The following is a 22,557-nucleotide window of genomic DNA, read 5'->3' as shown; positions in this document are numbered from 1 at the left end:
TTTTGAGCTGGAAAGGAGCTTCCCAGCGCATTTTGCAATATCCGATGAGTATGGGCTTTCAGATGCCAATTTTGTGATTATATAAGTGCTAGAAAAACTTTCATGGGAGACCCCGCATTTAAGGATATGTTTAACATAGGGGTCATCAAAGCTTTAAACACCATGAAATAACCGTTCTCCTCTTTCCCATGAAAAGTGTGAAGTCTCCTTCTCTAGTCCTAGGTAAGGATAAAAGCAAACAGTGGGGAAGGCTGCCCAAGTGGCAGCGTGAATCTGTGCTCATGAAGCCCTAGGCACAGCGCCTGGCCTGGAGCAAGCTCTCAAGGGATGCTGGCTCTGAACGGCTACATTTTTGAAGGCAAACGACACTCATGTTGAGGTGGGTGCTTTTACCACGCACCTTGGAGTTACAGAGACTGAAGCATGGAGAGACCACATAACGTACCATACCTGTCATACAGCTGACGAGTGGTGGAGCCAGTGTTTGAATCTGGACAGTCTGGGTCCAGAGCTTTGTCATTTAGCCACTGCACAATGCTGTCACCCATGGGATTCTCATCTTTTTCTAAAAAAAGATGGGAATCCTGGCTTGGGGACAGGTCACCACTTGACCCACAACTAGAGGCGATGGGTCTGGTCTAGAGAAAATTTTCTCAAACGTTGACATGCACACGATCAGCCGAGCGACCTTCTCAAAATGCAGGTTCTGATTCAGAAGATCCGGGGACGGGCCTGAGACCTGCATTCTTAACTGTTTCCAGGTGCTGCTAATGCCACTGGCCTGTGGATCAGACTTTGAGCGGCAAAGATGTAGAAGAAGGACTCCTGCTAAAAGTCAGAGACTAGCTGCTGGCCCAGCCCTGGCCAACCCTGGTGATGAGACCATGGCCAGCTTGTGCCTCACCTCTCCAGGACTCAGCGTCCTCACCTACACTATAGAGATGACCTCGGGATGCACCTACCGCCCAGGATGGTCATGGTGACCAAATCACAGGGGATGTGTGTGTGAAAGCACAACATAAACCGGAAAACTCATAAACATAAGCGAGGGGGCTTGAATGGACAACACTTGTCCACTGGTCTATAGCCCCCTAGGATACAGGTCCTTGAGGGGTCACCAGCAGAGGGCCTGGCACATCGGAGGTAATTAGTTAGTGTTCAATCAAAGAGACAAGCACCTTAAAATATTATCTAACTTAATCTTCCCAACAATCTCTGATTCCCATTTTCCCAGATAAGGAAACTGAGACATTACCTACCACACCCCAAACCACCCATGCAGTCAATGCTGGGCCCTGGATTCAAACTGAGATCTGTCTGGTTTCCAAGGCTGTGTGTACCCTTCACTCCTAGCATTCCTCTACCTGAGAGGCTTGGCTGAGCTCTCCCAATGGACCCAGAGTTTGCTTCTGCACCTGGGCACTTAGAACAAATGAGGACCCTCTGTGGGCTCTGAGGACCCTCTGAGGAACTCTGGGCTCTGGTCTGGAGACAGATCCTACAAATCCAAGTTGAGGCTCTTCATTTTAGGGGTGGGAGAAGGCACAGAAATAATAATCCAGCTGAAATAAACTCTTTAAGTATTCTGCAGTGAAAAACAAAGTCAAGGGCTTCTTACTATCAGGGCCTCCAAAAGCCAGTGTCCAGACTGTGTGAGTTTAACAAGTTAAAAAGTTAAAAGGAGCAAATGCTCAGAACAGTTGTTCTCAAAGTGGGGTCTGTCAGGGTCTCCAGATGGCCCTGCTGACCACACTATTTGTCCTTGACACCGGCATATAGCTCCAGCACTGGCAGGAAACGTAGAGGTCACTGAGCCCAGCTTCCCACACAATGCAGTGCCACATGGGAAGGCTGGTTTTTGAGGCCTTTCATCCACTAACCAACTGTATTTGAGGCCCAGCCGCTTAAGGGAGGAAGAAAGTAGAATGAGAGGATGACATTATCCTTATCTTAGAGGCAGGGAACTGATGCTCAGGGAAGCTAAGGAGTTTAGTCCAAAGCACAAAGGTATGAATGGTAGAGGTGAGACTTCAATCCAGGGCCACAGGACTCCAAAGTCTGTGTCCTTTCCTCTGCCTCCCTGTATCTGTAAAAGAGCAATAGGACCTGGGGCCCAGGAAAGAGCTGGACGGGGGTCCAGGGGCTCCCCTGAGCACTGCTGGCTTCAAGCATCGCAGTGACAAGTGCCTCACCTGCGGCCACACAGTGAAAACGTGCTCCCCCCTCCATGACTCCTTCTGCTGGTGGCGCCCAGCTCATATGAACAATGACTAAACACAAACTGGCCACAGAGAGAAATCCAAGACCTGATGAACGCTCAAAGGAAATCACTTCTCAGGAGATGCTGCTGAACCCGCTCAGAGTGGGAGCCTCCAGCTCGTGAACCAGCGGGGCCACGAGCCCTGGATGGGGATGCAACAGCTGGAGAGGGGAGCGGTGCTCTGACCCCAGAAAGGAACCTGCTCCTGGGGGTCTGCTTTCCTGTGTGTCAGAGGTATGCACAGCTGCCCCAGCACAGTCACAGAATAAGAAAGGTCAAGAGGCTGGAAGGTCATGAGACCAGCCGACCCTGTTCCTCTGGGCCTGTGGCCAGACCTTACATAACACACCCTCATTTAACCCTCCTCACAAATGGGTCAGAGAAGCCAGAAGCAGTGGAGGACAGGCTGGGTGGTAGCCTCTGGGAGCCCCATCAGCTTTTTAGATACTATCAGAACCTTTCTTGTTCTACCTAGAGCCAATTTCTCCTTGCTCAGTTCTCTGCAGACAGGAGACATCTTCACTGATACCCCCACTGCCCTGCTCTGAGTCGACAGCTCCCTGGGCCCTTCCCCAGAGGGCCTTGTCACTGCCACTGTTCTGTGGGCTCTGTCTGGCTGCCCCTTACCCTATAAAATACAGAGACCAAAATGCAGTTTTCATCAATGTCTAGTGCATTCATTCTCTGGCACAACAAGTGCTCAGTAAATGCTGGCTCAACTAATAGTGATAGTGTGAAGGGTCTGACTCAGGAGAACCCTGGGGAAGACACAGTTCCCTAGTCTTAATGGCACAAGACACTGATGCTGGAGCTTCTTCACATAGGCAGGCTAGGACTCTAGTGGGGACCTGCATCGATTCATTCATTAAGTAATTATTGAGCATCTACTATGTGCCAGGCACTATGTGGGGATTTGGCAACCTACAAAACAGACACTGGCCCCTGCCTTCACGGAGCTTATATTCTAGTGGAAGAGATAGACAAGGACATTATATAGTGTCAGGTGGTGATAAATGTTCTGAAAAAAATCATAAAGGAAGGTATGAGAATAAAGAGCTTTAAGGAATGCTCTCTGAGATGGGATGGCCAGAGAAGGTATTCCAGGCAGAGAGAATAGCAAGTGCAAAGGCCCTGAGGTGGGAATGTGCTTGGAGCTGGAAAGCAGTGATAAAAGTTGAAGGGTTGGGAAGTGAAGCTGGAGCAGCAGGCAGGATTATACTGGTCATGGTGAGGTCTCTGGGTTTTATTCTAAGCACCATGGGAGACACTGGAGAACCCTGAGCACAGCAGTGCCACTATCTGATCTATCAATACATGGTTTGGGGACCAGAATAACTGATCTCCAGCATGAGCTCCAAGGAAATCTAGAGACATTAAAGGAACCTAAGTACATAGAAAGAAACTTGTTTCAAAAACACTATTGTCACAGTCTGCTTAGGCAGTTATAAGAAAACATCACAGACTACGTGGCTTAAACAACAGAAATTTATTTTCTCACAGTTCTGGATGTTGGAAGGTCCAAGATCAAGGTGCCAGCCAATTTGGTTTCTGGTGAGAGCTCCCTTCCTGGCCTGCAGATGGTAACCTTCTCAAAGTGTCCTCACATGGCCTTTCCTCAGTGCAGTACTCCAGGGAGAGAGAGAGCAACCTCTCTGGTGTCTCTTCTTATAAGGACACTAATCCTATCAAGTCAGGGTCCCACCCTTTTGGCCTCATTTAACTGTAATTACCTCCTAAAGGTCCTATTTCCAAATACAGTCACAACGGGGGTTAGGGCTTCAAAATGTGGATTTTGAGGGGTACACAATTCAGCCCATAGCAACTATACTCCTATAGAACTAGAGGGACAAAATCATTTCGGCTCCTTCATGGTTAACCTCAGAGGCACTGATGGAGAAAATCAATGGTAAAGTCAGAGTCAGCCAATACAGAGAGAAAGGAAGCAGATCACCCCAGTATCCCCAGGGCAGCAGCTGTATGCCCTGGGGTGGTTCTAATTCAGAAGAGCAGATGCCGTCCAGGGAAAGTACATGTTAACAAGCATCCTCCATGGACTGATGGATGGTGGATGACTGCAACGCTCCCTGGGCCGCACTGAGAAGCTGCACCAAAGATATAGTTAATTCCAAGTCCCCAGAGATAGAGTACTATGCAAATAAAAGATAATTTCGTGCTCCTCATGCTTTCACCAAAAGATGCTGCTAACATAACCTTCCATGTTAGCTCCTTCGTGTCCACCTGACACTTGTCTTCCTAGATTATATGACTTTTGTACATAGTACAGTCCATGAATGAGTGAGTCTACAAATGCTGGTGCCTGCATGTCCTCGGGGGCCACAGGTACATTTCACGTCCCACAACCCTCTACCCATGACTAAGTCAAGAATATGTGCACAAGCCAAAGACAATGACCTTCAGGAGAGATGTCAAGGACTCCAGCTGCCTGAGGCCTCTGCCCTGCAGACATGCCCTGTGGTGGACCAGCCAATCTAAGCAGATGTTCCCTGTTGGGAGCTGGGAGCCAGCAGGCAGAGATGCTCTGGTCTTGAGAGCTGCCAATGGCCCTGGGTGATGAGGAACATGCTTGTAATTCTCCTTGGTGCTCAAGGAGCAGCTGCCAGGATGCTTTCTGGAACTTCCTCACCTCCCCAATATCCTTACAATTAACCCCATCAATAAGACAATCTGAGTATGTTCTCTGTGGCGAGAATGAACCTAAGAACCCAGACCAGTGAAATCGGTAGCATGCCACACCACTGCAAACTTACTGAATCTTAGCTGATTCTCACTTCTTTCCAGTGCTGTTCCCTGATGGCAATTCATAACGTCCAAAAGATGACCAGTTCCCTGGAATTAGGTGTGGGAGGATGTGACTGGCAAGCCTAGGGGTCATCCTGGTCTTTTTCCTTTCCACCCCACCTAGGTCCAGACTACCAGAAAATCCCTAAAAGCCTCACTTCAAAAGTATCCTCAAACCCAACACCTCTTTCCATTTCCACTGCCAAAGCCCTGTCACGCCACTGCCATCTTGCCTGGACTATTGCAGTAGCATAGCACGTTCTCCTTTTTCCCACTCTTGCTCCTCTAAAATCTATCCCCACATGGCGGATCGTGTCCTTCACCCACTTAGAAAATTCCAGGGGCTTCCCAATACCAACTCCTTAGCAAAGCCTACAAGAACCTATAGAATCTGGCCCTTGTCCATCTCTTCAACATCATCTCCCTCCACACCATCCTCCTCAACTCCCCCCCCCACACACACACATACACACAATGGCTACTTTTCCTCAAACCCAACAAGCTTATTCTGTCTCAGGGACTTTGCACATGCTCTTCCTACATGGCTGTCTCCTTCTCATCATCTAGGTCTTCCCTCAAATGTCCCCTCCTCCGAGCAGCCTTCCCTGACCACTCTGGCCAAAGCAGCCCCTCAGTCACTCAGTCACACTTTGCTCTTCTGTCTTCTTCAAAGCACCCATCAGCACCTGATGTGTCAGATTCACTTACGTGTTCTGTGGTTAGCGCCTGTCTCCCATTCTACAGCATAAGAATTATAGACGGGAATACTGATTCTCTTACCGCTGAGTTCCCAGCCCTGGAATGGCACCTGGTACCCAGAAGGTGCTCAACGAGTATTTGTCGCCTGCCTGACTGACCAGGATTTACCGGACATCCCACCACCTCTGGGGATTCTGACTGGTCTCCATCACTCTTCCTCTTGCACTGCCTTCTGCCATGGCAGCTCCCACTCGGGGTGGCCCTCTCAGCTCCACAGCGCCCGAGCTAAGCCTCAATGCCTCTAGTGCAGACACGTGAATACCTCTTTGCTGCAGAAGACGGTGCTCAGGCTCTGCTTCCAGTGCATGAAAGGTATCAGGATTCTGCCCCTTTGATGCAGATGGCCCCACGATCTCCTTGCTTTCTCTTTTTCAGGGTCTAATTAAACTTGTTGAGATCATTGTAGATTCACATGGAGCTTTAAGAAATAACACAGAGAAATCCCACATCCGCTTCACCCAGTTTCCCCCAGTGATAACATCCTGCAAAACCATGTTACAATATCTCAACAACTGGATGTTGTTGATGCCGTGAAATACAGAGCATTTCCATCACCACAAGGATCCTTCACATGGCCCTTCAGGGCCACACCCACTGCCCTCTCCCACCCTGACAACCACTGAACTAGTCTCCTTTTCTATAATTTTGTCATTTCACTCTTGGCTTTCTTACCACACTTTCAGACCCCACGTCATTGCTGTTGGATGCCTGGCTGCCTCACATCCGCTTGTGGTCAGCCTCAGGTCTGGCCTCCCCTTCCTCCTGAGTCACATTGTCCCAATCTTTGCCCTTAAATGGCACTCTGATTTTTTTTAGCAACTTCCTTCTACTGTATCCAGGGTATTTCACATGTATCTCCATCTTCCTAGGGAGGACGGCATATCTCTGTGCAAAAAGAAGGGGCTTCAAAACCTGTCTCCACTTCTTTCAGCCTCGGTTTCCTCATCTATGCAATGGGGTCAGTAATACCAACCTCCTTGAACCACGGAGATTAAGTGACACAAGGAGGGGACTTCCCAGTACCTGGCATGTAGTGGGCATTTGATGCATGGTAGCCGGGAGAGGCAGCCATGCATACCTTAGGACCACCTACAAATTTCAGCCACCGGTGGGCAAAATAAAAATAGCAACCAAACAAAATGCCATTTCCTGATGGGATTAAAGTCAGAAAGCGCATCCGGTCCCAGAGCAGAATTCCCACAGTTTACTCACAGTAGCTGACAATTGGGCTAAGTTATTTTCTCTCAAAAAGGGTGTCAAGGCTTTGGGGAAAGCCCAGGAATGGATTATCAGAAATCCGCCAATCAGTAACATTCATCACACAGCTTGCTGTGTGCCCTTGTCAAGTTTCTCTACCTCTCTGGACCTCCACTTCTTGGTTGGCCACAGGGGAAACCAGCCTCAACCTGTGGTTTCCTCAACCTGTGCTTCAGGGTCCACAGAGGAGGGCAAGGTGGGGCTCTACGAAAGTCTCTGGCCTCCTCCTCCCCTCACCCACCAACACAAAGCAGCCTTCTATTACTGATTCTACATATTAAGAGTCCAAGAGAGTTTTCCTTTGAAGAAGCTCTGGTGGTTTAAGAACTTTTGAGACCACATCCTGATAACTGCTGAGGTCTCTCTGGCTCTAAAGGCCTGTGATCCTGAGCACTTGTCCTCGTGTATGAACACTGGGCTCTCTGCAGCAGAAATAGGTCTCAGCTTCAGCACCAAGTCCTCCAGGAGGCCTTCTCTGACTCTGAAGATGAGCACAGGGCCACCTGTGGGCACGTGCATGGCATCTCCTTCCTAACTTGCCCACTGGAGCATTCTAGGGGATGGGACTAAAGAATCTCGTGGTCCAGAGCATAAGCATCCCAGCAGCAGGGTGATGGGGATGCTTTGGGTGTATGAATACCCGTGAGGGGCCGACCCTGACTAATAGGCACCATTGGGGATGAGAGGACCCCACGTGAATTGTAGCATGGCTTACTTTGTGACACAGTCACAGCAGAGGACTTTGTATGACATCCTTCTCCTAACCCAGAGGGAAAAGGAGCAACAGTCCATCTTGTTCAGCTTTGTAAACACCTGGTAACCACCATGGATGCAAATGACTCTGCCCAAGTCTGATATGGTAGCCACTTGTCATTTTAAATGATTTTCAATTTAATTTAAATTAAATACAATTTAAAATCCAGTTCTGCAGTTGCACTAGGTATAGTTCAATTGTGACTATCATAGCTGAGGGCACAGCTACAGAACATCTTCATCATCACCCAAAGTTCAACTACACGGTGCCGCCGGAGCTCAGCCATTGCCAGACTTCCTTCTGTGAATCAGTATATGCCATGGTCCCCACATCTGTATCACTTGCTCCTAAAGGGCTTGGACTGGGGTGAATGGTGCCCCCCGCCCCCGCCAACAAATTCATGACCACCCAAACTGTGACCTTATTCTGGAATAGTTAATGTAACCAGTTAAGATGAGGTCATACTGGATTAGAGTGGGTCCCAACTCCAGTAGGACTGGCATCCTTATAAGAACAAAAGACACATAGATTGGTTCAAGGTGGTGGTTCAAGATGGAGTAGAAGGACATGCGCTTGCTCCCTCTTGCGAGAACACCGGAATCACAACTAACTGCTGAGCAGTCATTGACAGGAAGACACTGGAACTCACCAAAAAAGGTACCCCACAACCAAAGACAAAGGAGAAGCCACAGTGAGACAGTGAGGGAAGCAATCACAATAAAATCAAGTCCCATGGCTGCTGGGTGGGTGACTCACAGACCGGAGAACACTTGTACCACAGAAGTCTACCCACTGGAGTGGGGGTTCTCGGACCCACGTCAGGCTTTCCAGCCTGGGGGTCTGGAAGCAGGAGGAGGAATTCGTAGAGAATCAGACTTTGAAGCCTGGCAGGATTTGATTGCAGGACTTCAGCAGGACTGGGGGAACCAGAGGCTCCAATCTTGGAGGGCGCACACAGGGTAGTGTGCACATCAGGACCCAGGAGAGGGAGCAGGGACCCCATGGGAGACTGAACCAGGCCTGCCTGCTGGTATTGGAGGGTCTCCTGAGGAGGCAGGGGCTGGCTGTGGCTCACCGTGAGGACGGGGACACTGGCAGTGGAAGTTCTGGGAAGTGCTCCTTGGCATGAGCCCTCCCAGAGCCCACCATTAGCCCCACAAAGAGCCGGGTAGACTCCAGTGTTGGGACGCCTCACGACAAACAACTAACAGGGAGGGAACCCAGCCCCACCCATCAGCAGACAAGCAGATTAAAGTTTTACTGAGCTCTGCCCACCAGAGCAACACCCAGCTCTAACCACCACCAGTCCCTCCCATCAGGAAGCTTGCACAAGCTTCTTAGATAGCCTCATCCACCAGAGGGCAGACAGCAGAAACAAGAAGAACTACAATCCTGAAGCCTGTGGAAAAAAACCCACATTCACAGAAAGATAAACAAGATGAAATGGCAGAGGGCCATGTACCAGATGAAGGAACAAGGTAAACCCCCAGAAAAACAACTAAATGAAGTGGAGATACGCAACCTTCCAGAAAAAGAATTCAGAATAATGATAGTGAAGATGATCCAAGACCTAGGAAAAAGAATGGAGGCAAAGATCGAGAAGATGCAAGAAATGTTTAACAAAGACCTAGAAGAATTAAAGAACAAACACCTAGAAGAATTAAAGAACAAACAAACAGAGACAAACAATACAAAAACTGAATTGAAAAATACACTAGAAGGAATCAATAGCTGAATAACTGAGGCAGAAGAACGGATAAGTGACCTGGAAGACAGAATGGTGGAATTCACTGCCGCGGAACAGAATAAAGAAAAAAGAATGAAAAGAAATGAAGACAGCCTAACAGACCTCTGGGACAACATTAAATGCAACAACATTTGCATTATAGGGGTCCCAGAAGGAGAAGAGAGAGAGAAAGGACCCGAGAAAATATTTGAAGAGATTATAGTTGAAAACTTCCCTAACATGGCAAAGGAAATAGCAACCCAAGTCCAGGAAGCACAGAGAGTCCCAGGCAGGAAAACCCAAGGAGAAACACGACGAGACACATAGTAATCAAATTGACAAAAATTAAAGACAAAGAAAAATTACTGAAAGCAACAAGGGGAAATCGACAAATAACATACAGGGGAACTCCCATAAGGTTAACAGCTGATTTCTCAGCAGAAACTGTACAAGCCAGAAGCGAGTGGCATGATATATTTAAAGTGATGAAAGGGAAGAACTTACAACTAAGATTACTCTACCTGGCAAAAGACCTCATTCAGATTCGATGCAGAAATCAAAATCTTTACAGAGAAACAAAAGCTAAAAGAATTCAGCACCACCAAACCAGCTCTACAACAAATGCTAAAGGAACTTCTCTAAGTGCGAAACACAAGAGAAGAAAAGGACCTACAAAAGAAACCCCATAACAAATAAGAAAATGGTAATCGGAACATACATATGGATAATTATCTTAAACGTGAATGGATTAAATGCTCCAACCAAAAGACACAGGCTTGCTGAATGGATACAAAAACAAGACCCATATATATGCGGTCTACTAGAGACCCACTTCAGACCGAGGGACACATAGAGACTGAAAGTGAAGGGATGGAAAAATTCCATGCAAGTGGAAATCAAAAGAAAGATGGAGTAGCAATACTCATATCACATAAAATAGACTTTAAAATAAAGAATGTTACAAGAGACAAGGAAGGACACTACATAATGATCAAGGGATCAATCCAAGAAGAAGATATAACAATTATGAATATATATGTACCCAACAAAGGAGCACCTCAATACATAAGGCAACTGCTAACAGCTATAAAAGAGGAGATCGACAATAACACAATAATAGTGGGGGACTTTAACACCTCAATAACACCAATGGACAGATCATCCAGACAGAAACTTAATAAGGAAACACAAGTTTTAAATGCCACAATAGACCAGATAGATTTAATTGATATTTATAGGACATTCCATCCAAAAACAGCAGATTACACTTTCTTCCCAAGTGCACATGGAACATTCTCCAGGATAGATCACATCTTGGGTCACAAATCAAGCCTCAGTAAATTTAAGAAAATTTAAAACATATCAAGCATCTTTTCTGACCACAGCGCTATGAAATTAGAAATCAATTACAGGGAAAAAAACATTAAAAACACAAACACATGGAGGTTAAACAATGTTACTGAAGAACCTAGAGATCACTGAAGAAATCAAAGAGGAAATCAAAAAATACCTAGAGACAAGTGACAACAAAAAGACGATGATCCAAAACCTATGGGATGCAGCAAACGCAGTTCTGAGAAGGAAGTTTATAGCAATACAATCCTACCTCAAGAAACAAGAAAAATCTCAAATAAACAATCTAACCAATCTAACAATCCACCTAAAGGAACTAGAGAAAGAAGAACAAACAAAACCCAAAGTTAGCAGAAGGAAAGAAATCATAAAGATCAGAGAAGAAGTAAATGAAATAGAAAGAAAGAAAACAATAGCAAAGATCAATAAAAATAAAGCTGGTTCTTTGAGAAGATAAACAAAATTGATAAAACATTAGCCAGACTCATCAAGAAAAAGAGGGAGAGGACTCAAATCAATAAAATTAGAAATGAAAAAGGAGAAGTTACAACAGACACTGCAGAAATACAAAGCATGCTAAGAGACTACTACAAGCAACTCTATGCCAATAAAATAGACAACATGGAAGAAATGGACAAATTCTTAGAACGGTATAAGCTTGCAAGACTGAACCAGGAAGAAATAGAAAATATGAACCAATCACAAGTAATGAAATTGAAACTGTGATTAAAAATCTTCCAACAAATAAAAGTCCAGGACCAGATGGCTTCTCAGGTTCATTCGATCAAACATTTAGAGAAAAGCTAACACCCATCCTTCTCAAACTCTTCCAAAAATTTGCAGAGGAAGGAACACTCCCAAACTCATTCTATGAAGCCACCATCACCGTGATACAAAAACCAGGCAAAGATACTACAAAAAAAGAAAATTACAGACCAACATCACGGATGAATATAGATGCAAAAATCCTCAAAAAAATACTAGGAAACAGAATCCAACAACACATTAAAAGGATCATACACCATGATCAAGTGAGATTTATCCCAGGGGTCAAGGATGCTTCAATATCCGCAAATCAATCAATGTGCTACACCATATTAACAAACTGAAGAATAAAAACCATATGATCATGTCAATAGATGCAGAAAAAGCTTTTGACAAAATTCAACACCCATTTATGAGAAAAACTCTCCAGAAAGTGGGCACAGAGGGAACCTACCTCAACATAATAAAGGCCATATACAACAAACCCACAGCAAACATCATTCTCAATGGTGAAAAACTGAAAGCATTTCCTTTAAGATCAGGAACAAGACAAGAATGTCCACTCTTGCCACTATTATTCAACATAGTTTTGGAAGTCCTAGCCACGGCAATCAGAGAAGAAAAAGAAATAAAAGGAATACAAATTGGAAAAGAAGAAGTAAAACTGCCACTGTTTGCAGATGCCATGAAATTATACACAGAGAATCCTAAAGATGCCACCAGAAAATACTAGAGCTAATCAATGAATTTGGTAAAGTTGCAGGATAAAAAATTAATGCACAGACATCTCTTGCATTCTTATACACTAATGATGAAAAATCTGAAAGAGAAATTAAGGAAGCACTCCCATTTACCACTGCAACAAATAGAATAAAATACCTAGGAATAAACCTACCTAGGGAGACAAAAGACCTGTATGCAGAAAACCATAAGACACTGATGAAAGAAATTAAAGATGATACCAATAGATGGAGAGATATACCATGTTCTTGGATTGGAAGAATCAATATTGTGAAAATGACTATACTACCCAAAGCAATCTACAGATTCAATGTAATCCCTATCAAATTACCAATGGCATTTTTTACAGAACTAGAACAAAAAATCTTAAAATTTGTATGAGACACAAAAGACCCTGAATACCCAAAACAGTCTTGAGGGAAAAAAATGTAGCTGGGGGAGTCAGACTCTCTGACTTCAGACTATACTACAAAGCTACAGTAATCAAGATAATATGGTACTGGCACAAAAAAAGAAACAAAGATCAATGGAACAAAATAGAAAGCCCAAAGATAAACCCACACACCTATGGTCAACTAATCTATGACAAAGGAGGCAAGAGTGCACAATGGAGAAAAGACAGTCTCTTCAATAAGTGGTGCTGGGAAAACTGGACAGCTACATGTAAAAGAATGAAATTAGAGCAACCCCTAACACCATACACAAAAATAAACTCAAAATGGATTAAAGACCTAAATGTAAGACTGGACACTCTAAAACTCTTAGAGGAAAACATAGGAATAACACTCTTTGACATAAATCACAGCAACACCTTTTTTGATTCACCTCTTAGAGTAATAGAAATAAAAACAAAAATAAACAAATGGGACCTAATGAAATTTCAAACCTTTTGCACAGCAAAGGAAACTACAAACAAGATGAAAAGACAACCCTCAGAATGGGAGAAAATATTTGCAAACGAATCAACAGACAAAGGATTAATCTCCAAAATATATAAACAGCTCATGCAGCTCAATATTAAAAAACAAACAACCCAATCAAAAAATGGGCAGAAGACCTAAATAGACATTTCTCCAAAGAAGACATACAGATGGCCAAGAAGCACATGAAAAGCTGCTCAACATCACTAATTATTAGAGAAATGCAAATCAGAACTGCAATGAGGTTTCACCTCACACCAGTTAGAATGGGCATCATCAGAAAATCTACAAACAACAAATGCTGGAGAGGGTGTGGAGAAAAGGGAACCCTCTTGTACTGGTGGTGGGGATGTAAATTGATACAGCCACTATGGAGAACAGTATGGAGGTTCCTTAAAAAAACTAAAAATAGAATTACCATATGACCCAGCAACCCCACTCTTGGGCATATACCCAGAGAAAACCATAATTCAAAAAGACATGCACCCCAATATTCATTGCAGCATTATTTACAGTGGCCAGGACATGTAAACAACCTAAATGCGCATTGACAGATGAATGGATAAAGAAGATGTGGTACATATATAAAATGGAATATTACTCAGTCATAAAAGGGAACGAAATTGGGTCATTTGTAGAGACGTGGATGGATCTAGAGTCTGTCATACAGAGTGAAGTAAGTCAGAAAGAGAAAAACAAATATCGTATATTAACGCATATATGTGGAACCTAGAAAAATGGTACAGATGAACCGGTCTGCAGGGCAGAAATAGAGACACAGATGTAGAAAACAAACATATGGACACCAAAGGGGGAAAGCGGCAGGGGCCATGTGATGACAGAGGCAGAGATTGGAGGGACACATCTACAAGACAAGGAAAGCCAAGCTTTGCCAGCAACCACCAGAAGCTAGCAAGAGGCTATGCCCCTACTGACACCCTTGACCTTGGACTTTTGGTCTCCAGAGCTGTGAGAGAATACATTTGTTGTTTTAAGACACCCAGTTGGCGGTAATTTGCTACCGCTGCCATAGGAAACTAACACAGGACTCTACCTGGAGACCTCCACATCCTCATACAACTCTCTCCCTCCCTTCCCAGACATCTCAGACCATTGGATCCTTTGGATACTAACCTCTAGACATGAGACCCTCGGAGCAAATCAGATCCTCAGCCATGTCAGCTGGCCATTTGCTATGTAAGGTGAGGAAGCCTGGCGCTGGAGGGGTGCGTGCTGGCAGGGCTGACCAGGAAGGAGCCGGGAGACTCCTGAAGAGCCCACAGATCCCACACGTTCTGTCTTTTCAATTCTAAAACAATATCAGAAGGTTCCCAGAAAGCAACAAGCCCCGGGCGATCCGGTCAGTGGTTAAACAGTGGAGCCTGATAGCTTACTTTATTAACTTGCTAAATCAAAGGGCTGTTATAGTCTCTGTCTGGTAATAAAACTCAGGAAGGAGTTGAATCACCCACCTATTAGATTGGTGTTGGCGTGGTTAATGGACGTGGCCCGCCTGGGCCCAGGCCGGACCACAACAAAGCCAGCCCGCATTTCTAACTACAAACCCCGCCACCTCCTCTGCCCACCTGCCCGCAGTCCCCTGCCTGGGGATGAAGGCTGCAGCAGACTCTGTGTGCCGTGGCGTGCTTTTTAAATACACCCAGAATTGTCCCTCTCAAACACACTTCCACCTAGCTCCTCCAGGGTCCCACCACAACCCCAAACAAACACAAAGAAACCAAACATCCAGAAATACAGGCTTTATTGAATCCATTCTTTAAGGAAGCAGCCAGCACCAGAGTTTATACAGCTCAGTATAAGCAGGTGCAAAGCCCCCAGAGCCTGATGCTGGGCAGCGTGGATAAGCCCAGTCCTGATCCAGTATCACCCCCTGACCACACAGAGCCACGAAAACACCCTATTTTCTGCCCCTCACCCTACCTTCTTGGGGCTGTTCCTCCAAGCACTTTTTCCCACTGCTTTAAGAAGGGGAGGAAGGGCACCGCTGGGAAAAGACGGGCCTCAACCGCGGTTCTCCTTCATGCAGCTTTACCAGCACTGTCACTCTGAACAGCTGAAGAACGCTCTGAGCCTCAGTCTTTTCACACGTAAATGATGCCTCCAATGGGGACTTCCTTCTAGGGATAACTAGGAAGGTATGTATCTAAAAGTGCTTAAGAGTTTGCTCTATCATAAATGCTCCGTTAATGTTGCTTGTTAATGGTTTTGATAAATAATGTGCCTGGTGTACAGCAAGTACTCAGCAAAAATAATAATCACTGTTATTATTTCTATAATAACATCCAGCAAAACCAGGCTCCAAGGGCAATAAAAACTCATTATGAAAAGCTCATTATAACAGATTCAACTCTATAACCATCCAAATTACATCCCTCAGAACATTCCATGGATACCCAGAAAAGACTGAGCCTGAATGTCCCACTCATGTTAAAAGCAGGACCCACAGGGACTTCCCTGGTGGCGCAGTGGTCAAGAATCCGCCTGCCAATGCTAGGGGACATGGGTTCGAGCCCTGGTCCGGGAAGATCCCACACGCCGCGGAGCAGCTAAGCCCGTGCGCCACAGCTACTGAGCCCACGCGCCTAGAGCCCATGCTCCACAACAAGAGAAGCCACCGCAATGAGAAGCCCGCGCACCGCAACGAAGAGTGGCCCCCACTCGCTAGAGAAAGCCCGCAAGCAGCAACAAAGACCCAACGCAGCCAAAAATAAATAAATAAAGCAGGACCCACAAAGACCCCCAGAGTCACAGGGAGCCAGGTTTGGTAGATTGCTCCCTGCTGTCCCATGACTGGCTCCTCATCCAGGCCACTTGATTTATTACTGCACTAGGACTGAGCTCTTAGACCAGGAGCTCGGCTCCATTACGCTCCATTACTCTCAGCCTCATTTGCAAGCAGCCTCTGGAGCTTAATCCACTTCCATCCGGAAGCCTTGGTGGGAAGAGTTCCATGCGCCCCTGTGATAATGTAATTCTTGACTCCCAAAGCTCCGACCCACTGAGGATCCTGAAGAAAGAACCCCACATGAGTTCGTTCTCTTTCCCAAGAGAAAAGAGAGCAGAAAGAGAGAAAAAAGAGAGGCATTCATTCTTGACGTCTCCGGAGACGGTGACGTTCCTTTGCATCTGCTTCTGAGGTCTGCCAACTGGATGGTGATTTCAGCCCCACCCTTCTTGCCAGAGCATCGGGAAGGCACTAGGGCCAGCAGCTTCTTCTTCACCTGTGATTAGATCTACAGCTGGGATCTGTCCACGGGGCGCTGACCTGGGGTGACCTCAGATCCGATCTCTGCAGCTTGCCGGAATGGGGTTTCGTTGTGAGAAAGTTAAGGCTTTCCTTACACTGGAAAGCAATTCACCCTGGAATTGTTGCTATGAGGACAGGAAGGAAGGATGCATGCATTCAGCTACGAAGTCAGTCCTCCCTTCTCCCTTACAGAGCACCTCTACTTCCTCCCAGACCAAAGATCTGATAAAACACTAAGAGTGGGCATACGCACTACACAGCAAATCCCAAATTTTGTGGCATATGTGCCTTTCCAGATGACTGCATGGATACACTCCATAACACATTGTTAAAGTGATAATTAGCGATAGACTTGTTATGAATATTCCAAATAAAATTTCTCTCCACAACAGTTGATAGAGACAAAGGGCATCACAGGAAATGTAAGAAGTAACAGAGGGATTTTCGTATATCTGTATCTTAAAAAGGCATTGGGAGAATAGCATAAATCAGAAGTTCAACAAATTAAACATCGCAGAATCCATCCTCAATGGAAGGCACGTGAGTATGTGTATTTCTCCCACAATGCTGAGGGAACACAGTGCCCCCACTTTAAAAAAACCTCCAGTAAGGGAAGAGAAACCCAGCTGTGGAAGCCACTCTTCTGTTGCCCTGTTTAACAGCAGCCAAGGATGCTAATAAAGATGGGTAGTTTAAGAGGAAACAGGGGAAGCGCTGAGGAATAAGCAAGAAAGGAACTACAACCAAGGTGACACATTTTAACAGTGAAAGAGAAAAGGCTTCTACTCATGTTTAACATTTTTCTCCTAAATGAAATTGCTGAAGCCTCCAGCTCTGTCCCCACAACCTTTCACACACATTCCCATTCTGAAATTCACAGTGATTTTGCTCCACATGGAAAAATGGTGATGCCAATGACACACTCTCTCTCCTCCCCACTGCCTCATCCATCAGGGCAGACGAAAGACTCCAGGCATCCAAACTGATGAGAGTGAGACAGAGAGGGCACCTCTGAGGCCAAAAAGAACAAAACAAGGAGCTCCACACCCCGCCATGGCCACGGCCACGGCCACTTGAGACTGAGGATCAGCGCAGCTCAGGGGCATGGAGAAAACCAACCCTTCAAGGGTGCAGAGGAAACAAGGAGAGGAATGCAATTAGCAGTGTCACCGTGTCTCCTCTGTTATCATCAGGGGTTGTGACTTACTCAGATGGAATATTCTATTTTAAGGGTGAAGCTGAGCTCTTCTAGTCCAAGAGGGGAAATCAGGAGGCAGTGCCCATTAGCACATGCACCGAGTCCTCTGCGGGCAGAAGCCCCCACTGCATCCCCTGAAGTATCACTAGGCATCACCTGACACCACTTCCTATCTAGTCCGAGGACAGCCCTAAAGCCATCTAAGTACACCCCCTTCAATTTCTTTTTTTTTTTTTAATAAAGATATTCTTTATTTTTTAAATTAATTTATTTATTTAATTTATTTATTTTCAGCTGCGTTGGGTCTTTGTTGCTGCTTGAGGGTTTTCTCTAGTTGCAGCGAGTGGGGGTCACTCTTCGTTGCGATGCGCGGGTTTCTCGTTGCGGTGGCTTCTCTTGTTGCAGAGCCCGGGCTCTAGGAGCATGGGCTTCAGTAGTTGCAGCACGCAGGCTCAGTAGTTGTGGCTCGTGGGCTCTAGAGCGCAGGCTCAGTAGTTGTGGTGCACAGGCCTAGTTGCTCCGTGGCATGTGGGATCTTCCCGGACCAGGGCTCGAACGCATGCACCCTGCATTGGCAGGCGGATTCTCAACCACTGTGCCACCAGGGAAGCCCCCCTTCAATTTCTAAATGAGGAAACCGAGGCCCAGAGAGGTAGAGAAATGTGCCCCAAATGCCTGAAAATATGTGGCAGGATTTGTTTACAACCCAGGACCCTTGAGTTTCAGTCTTGCTTTTTCTGTTGCAATGATGCTATTCCCCTTCTTTCCTTATTTGGACTAATTAACCACCAAACCATAGAATTATCTTGGAAGGAGTAAAATTAAACATTAGGATCAAAATTTAGAGAAAGGAGAAGCTAACATCTAGTATAGAATAATCTCAGCACTGCACACAGAACCCACCAGCCTGACTTTGGGGTCTTCAGGAACTGAGGGAACCCAGCGTCAGAGCAGAAGTCACCAGGTGCAACCTGCGGGTGGTTCCTGCCGGCAGCTTCCCAGACTCACTCTTCTGCCACAGGGCCTTTGCACTGTCTCTTCCTTCTACAGGTGCTCCTTCCCTGGATATCCACAGGGTTCACTCTCTTACCTTCTTCAGGTCTGTGCTCATACACCCCCTTCTCAAGCCCACCCTGACCACTCACTTTAAAATTGTTCCCTGATACTCCCCATCTTCTGAACCCTACTTAATTTTTTCCATAGCACTTACCACATTCTAACAGACTACAGAATTTATTTATTATGTTTATTGTCTACCACCTTCCATTTTTAATGAATATTCATGAGGACAAGGAATTTTGTCTTTTGGTTCACTCCTGATTCTCCTGGATCTAGAATAGTATCTGGCGTATAATAGATGCTCAATAAATACTGGTTGAATAAATGAATAAATAAAGGAATGATTACTCTTTCCTTTTGTTTCTTGTCCCTTCCCTTTCTCCTTCAGCAACGACAACCTACTCCCCTCCTACACACACACACACATACACACACACACACACACACACACACAAAACCCAGTCTGCCCCTTTCTCTCTTCTTCTCCATCTGTACCCCAGGACTGTCACTAAGATCCACAGGATAGTTTAGACTAAACTTACAATATTCAGTAATGATATTACCAAGTCCTCCATTAAAAATTCATATATATATATATATATATATATATATAATTTTATATGCATGAAAAAACTGTAGAAGGATACACAAGAAACTGATACCCTTGGGTCTCTCTAGGAAACTAGATGGCTGGGGCATAGACTTTTCATTCTCTATGCTTTCACGCTATTTGAATTTTAAACTATGTGAATATAATTAACTATTAAACATGTTAAATTAAAAATTAAAATGGGACAAAACTAAAAAAAAAAACCTCACATATTCCTCCACTCTTATCCTCAACACCATCTTAATACACATTTTTCTGGGCAAAGTTCACCCAAATGCCACCAGCCCCGGGTTAAGATGATGAGACAGGGTGAGAGTGGTCCTTTTCTCTAGTTCCCATATTTTCTTAAATGAGATTGTTACTTTCATAATGAAATATTTGAAAAAGTTTCTATCAACAGAAGGATATGAATTAATGCAAATTTCCCTGCATACATAAAATATTGACTCTGTTTCAATTCATGAATCCCTTTACCTTTAATTTTGTTTCTTCCCATTTGGATTTCACATTGAACAGATTTCTGAATAAGTTGTCTAAGACGGTGCCAGAGTCTCTGGAGGTGCAGATGAAGGACACAGACAATGCCTTCAAGGAGGCTGTACCCAGTGAGGATGAACACAAGCGAGCAAGCCTCAAAGGACACACTTGAAAAAGATAGCTGTCATGAATAGGCCAGTGGATTATGTGTGATTTTCATGTTTTTCCTTTGGGACTTTCAGATTGTTCCTATTTTCCTGCCCTGAGATGTATAACTGAACTTACATGTTTCTCCCCTTACTATACTGTAGAGTAAATGTGTGTTATTCATCATTGACCTTCTCTAGGCTGTGATCTTCCGGAGGATGGAGTTCCTGTTTAATTCATCTTTGTCTTCTCAGACTCCAGCTTGACACCTTGCAACAGTGGCTGCTCCATAAGTGGGTAATGAATGAATGAATGAATGACTACCTCTCAGCATCCAATGAGGAATCACAAGATATACCCAAGTAGCCAACCCAAAGAGACAACATCACTCCCTCTTTCACCATCTGCTTACTTTAGACGTCATTTGTGAGTGCCTTCTGTTCTGGGCAAGGGAAAGGAGGCCAGAGTTACCCAAGCACGGATGTGTGATGTCACCTTAGGAAGGGTGTGTGCAGCCTTCCAGTGGCCCAGCCTTTAACACATTTTGGTACCAAGCAGTTAATGCTGGTTGCATACTTGGAGGTCTTTGTAGCTTTCACTAACTGTCCTTTGATCTCCTTCTGGGCATTTACTTCAAGGAAATAACTGTAGGTAGATTAAACCAGAACCATGCTCATTAATGCTGCTTAAAATAGAGAAAAGTTGGAAACAACCTAAACATTGAACCATATGAGATTAAGTAAATGAATGATGGGATAGCTCTATAATTGAGTACTCTTACATTACAATTGCTATAGACTCATATAACTCATGGCCCAGAAAAATGGGGGTGTGCATGCTTTGCGCTGAATCTGCTTGGCTTTATTCCCTTATACCAAATGACTTAGCATCCTCTTTTTTCTGTAAATTACTTTACATTTTGTCCTCAGTTTTCTCTTCTGTAATTAAAGACATTACTTAACCATTTTTAAAAAAGTTTGTTGATATAGAAAAGCTGTTCATTATAAGACATTAAATGACAACATATGTTATCAAAGAATATACGTGGTATCATGACATCACAATATGAGAAATCATAGTGATATATGATATATATTAATATATATACGATACTATATGCCTAGAAAGGGATCTGGAAGGTTCTTCAACAGAGTCTCAATGGTTGCCTTTGAGGCAAATAGGATTTGGGGCTGGTTTTTCCTTCTTTTGTTTGTCTACCTTTCTGATGTCTTTGTAATTAGCATGTGCTGCTTTGCAATAATGAAAATAACAACAGAAGTGGCTTCTATTTGAAGAAAGAAAAGAAAAACTACCCTGGATTAAGAAAGACACTAAAAGGCAAGACTAAGAGTTAAGAGGGTAGAACCAGGGGGCACACGGAGATAAGGGCTGGCCTCTCTGAAACTACCTTCTCCCAGGAATAAAGCCCTGCTCCAGTGGCCTCCAAATTGACAAAGATGTTGGTCCACCAGACCACACTTTCTCTCACACCTCCAGCCAAAGGCCATCTGCCACATATACGGTCCTCACCAGGAGAGGTAGGGTTGCCACTGAGTGAGTCTCACCTGGGACAGGGTGGAGGAGGGGAGAAAAGTACCAGGAAGCCAACAGGAGACACACTGCCCAGGCCAGGTAACATCTGTCAGAAGTGGACCCCTGTTCACAAATGAAACAAGTGTGACATGAACTTGGCAACTTCTGAGAAATGAGAATGTCCAGAGGTGCTTCTAGCCTAAAATGACCCAGTTTCAGGTAAGACAGTTCAATCCAGAATGTGGAGGGAGAAAAAAATGAACATTTTCTCACAGAGAAGGTTAACCACACAGAAGGTTAACTACCACAGCTGAAGCAGGAACTGCATGCTTAAAGGTAGATATGAGATCTTCGAAGTCCACAGGGAAGGGCATCCAGATAGGATGGAACCCAGTGGGGGAGGGAAGGTCTCTTCTCACACATTGGTAAAACTGGTTGTCATTCAATAGACAATTTTCTCAGGGTGATTCTGAAAGCTTCTGGACTCGTGCTGCTTCGTCAGCTTCTCTGGCCTTTGTTTCAGCTTTTGTGGTTGTAAAGGGAGAGCCGCTGCGTGTCCTCCATTCGGTGGGTCCTGGACGGACAGCCGGGGAACTGCTATGGGTGGCCCTTGGTCATTGCTGGTATCTGCGAACAGGGAGAGTGCTTATCACGATGGGACTCTACCATTCTCCCGTTTCCATCACGTCAACGATGCATAGAAGTGGACGAGGAGGATGGAGTGGGCAGTGGGCAGGGTACAGCAGGAGCATGGGGCGGGCAAGTGGTTAACAAGGGTGTCAGGACCGCCAGGATGGCAGGAGGAAGGAAGGACCCCGGGATGGAACGGCATGGTCAGAGATGAAAGAATTCAGAAAGAGGGGCAGGAGGCGTGAGCAGAGAGGCAAGGCCAGCTTGGGCTGAAAGCCTCATACTCCTTGCCATGCCCTTG

At 45.2% G+C, this 22,557-nt stretch overlaps 1 long non-coding RNA gene across 1 annotated transcript in view; it reads right to left on the bottom strand.

Moving 5' to 3' along the window:
- Positions 1-7,455: 7,455 nt before the first annotated feature.
- The window catches only part of LOC149750773 (uncharacterized), a 184,514-nt gene continuing 169,412 nt past the window's right edge, over positions 7,456-22,557 (bottom strand). Inside the window, exon 4 of the long non-coding RNA XR_016387616.1 lies at positions 7,456-22,253. This is a non-coding gene — a long non-coding RNA (uncharacterized LOC149750773). The remainder of the gene's footprint in view (positions 22,254-22,557) is intronic.

Source organism: Delphinapterus leucas, chromosome 1 (genome assembly GCF_059928025.1).
Source record: "Delphinapterus leucas isolate spDelLeu-1000000601 "Yukka" chromosome 1, BTC_Dleu_Yukka2, whole genome shotgun sequence".
Lineage (NCBI taxonomy): Eukaryota > Metazoa > Chordata > Mammalia > Artiodactyla > Monodontidae > Delphinapterus > Delphinapterus leucas.
Note: the sequence above shows the minus strand (reverse complement) of the source record. Positions and strands in the feature narration are given on the sequence as shown.